The 2,500-nt window shown below is 41.0% G+C and overlaps 1 protein-coding gene across 3 annotated transcripts in view; it reads right to left on the reverse strand.

The window, feature by feature from the left end:
- The window catches only part of LOC113568279 (dolichyl-diphosphooligosaccharide--protein glycosyltransferase subunit STT3B-like), a 101,419-nt gene that overhangs the window by 18,901 nt on the left and 80,018 nt on the right, over window positions 1-2,500 (reverse strand). The window lies entirely within an intron of this gene.

The raw sequence follows: 2,500 nt of genomic DNA on the forward strand, positions 1-2,500 counted from the left end.
ATCATACCAGTTGCAAGATCAGCCACTGCACGTAGATTTATTGGGAATCTCCCAGACTTTTCAACTAGGATACCCTCAATTAACTAGGAGAGCCTTCTCAAGTATAGAAAAGCACTTATCACCGCTCGAACATCTTATCTCTCGACCTTAACAGAAAATAACCAAAATAATTCCAGATTTTTTTTTTTAGCACAACTGCACAACTAACTAGGAATATGACTAACACCAATGCTCAGATTACAACATTACACAGTAGTAATGAGTTCATGAATTTTTTAAATGAGAAAATGAAGAACATCAGAGATAACATTGAGAGTATTAACGGGACATTGGGCAGCTACTTAGAGATCAGAACCAAGCCAAAAAATGACTCGAATCCTTTACACTGATCAAAGACCCAGAACTCTGATCTCACGCTCAAAATCCTCCACTTGCTTACTAGAGTCACTGCCCACACACGTTCTTAAGGAAATCCTACCTGAAGTAAGTGAACATTTACTAAATATAATTACTCCTCCTTGAACATTGGCTACATTCCTAAATCATTCAAATTAGCAGTAATTAGACCACTTACCAAAAAATCTAACCTCGACCCATGTCAGCTGTCAAACTACAGGCCGATCTCAAACCTTCCATTTATTGCCAAGATCCTAGAAAAAGCTTCTAAGCTCATATGAGAATCTGAACCAGATACATCCAAGTATTTCTGTCATGGTTTCAGCCTAATCCAAGTACAGAGACCGCACTGATTAAAGTAGTTGATGACCTGTTGTTGGCTTCTGACCAGGGTTATGTGTTTTTGCTTACATTGCTTGATCTGAGTGCTGCATTTGACACTATAGATCACATTTTACTAGATAGACTCAAAAATGGTGGTGAATAGGGGAACATCCCTTTCCTGGTTTAACTCTTATCTAGCCGGCTGCCACCAGTGTGTTAATGTAAATTGAGACTTCTCAGCATACAAGGTTAGCTATGGTGTCCCACAAGGATCCGTTCTAGGGGCTTTGCTTTTTTTTCTTTATATATGCTACCACGAGGTGACATTCTACATAAACACTGTGCTAGTTTCCACTGCTACGCTGATGATACTCAGCTAGATGTCTCAGCCAAACCAGAGGACCTACATCTATTATTATTTATATAGTATATATAGTACTGTTGATGAATGCTTAAAGGACGTCAGACACTGGATGTTGATTAACTTTCTCTCACTTCATTCTGATAAAACAGAGGTGCTTCTATTAGGCCCAGAGACAGCTAGGGTCTCACTCTAATTACTCAATGAACCTCAATGGTCTCCCAACCAGATCTTCTCTAATAGTTAAAGATCTTGGCGGTATTATGGCTCCCAGTCTCTTGTTTGAAGCTCATGTAAATAATATTTCTAGGACCTCCTTTCTCCACCTCAGAAACATTTCAAAGATTAGGAACATGCTCTCCTCACGTGGTACAGAAAAGCTAGTCCATGCATTTACTACTTCCAGATTAGACTACTGTAATACCTTACTATCTGGCTGTACCATTAAGTGCCTAAACAAGCTCCAGCTAGTTGAACATGCAGCAGCCAGAATTCTTACTAGAACTAGAAACTTTGATCTTAGCTACTTTATACTGGCTCCCACTAAAGTTTCGTATTGATTAGAAAATACTTCTAATGAACTACAAAGCACTGAATGGTCTTACTCCACAGTACCTTAGAGAACTCTTAGTGCATTACAACCCACCACGTCTGCTTAGATCAAAAAGTGCAGCTCTTTACTAGTACCAGGAATAAGAAAATCTACCGCAGATGGCAGAGCCATTTCCTATAAAGCTCCTACGCTATGGAATAACCTTTCTGTGAATGTTCGAGATTCAGACACAGTCTCCATATTTAAGGCTGAAAACCAATCTGTACAGTCAGGCATTTTATTATCTACTTCCCATCTTAGGTAAAGGTGTAGATCGTGGGTATTGAGACTTCTGGTAAACTGGGAGGTTATGATGTCACTTCACCTCTCTTTTGTCACTCAAGTTTGTTGACTGAGAGTGGTGGAGTGCTGATGTTCCAGGTGCCCTCATGCTTGTGGTTCCTTCTGGATCTTTCCTTTTAGCTGTGCTGCCATAGCTAGATCTGCTGGAGTCCATCTTTGCGCATTATAGTTCCCTAATTTATACACCCTCGTACCTGGACATGCCTAATAATCTATCTTCCTTTCTGCTGAGGTTCACCTCCCCCTGATGTCCCCTGCTGTGGCCCACCACACCTCCACCCCAGCCAACTACCCTCCGTTGCCCTTCATGGATGTTCTCTTGTGGGGTGGGTCTCGGACACACACACACCATCGGGACAAAACTAGGACCTCTAGCAAACTGGACTAGACATTAATTGCTTATTTTTCATTTTATTATTATTTACTTTTCTCTTTAAATTGTTATTGTGGTGACCGTTGTTGGCCAGAGGAGGACGGACCCCCCCTTTGAGTCTTGGTTCCTCTCAAGGTTTCTTCTTCGTGCT

The sequence above is a fragment of the Electrophorus electricus genome, chromosome 4 (genome assembly GCF_041902795.1).
Source record: "Electrophorus electricus isolate QZ-2024a chromosome 4, ASM4190279v1, whole genome shotgun sequence".
Lineage (NCBI taxonomy): Eukaryota > Metazoa > Chordata > Actinopteri > Gymnotiformes > Gymnotidae > Electrophorus > Electrophorus electricus.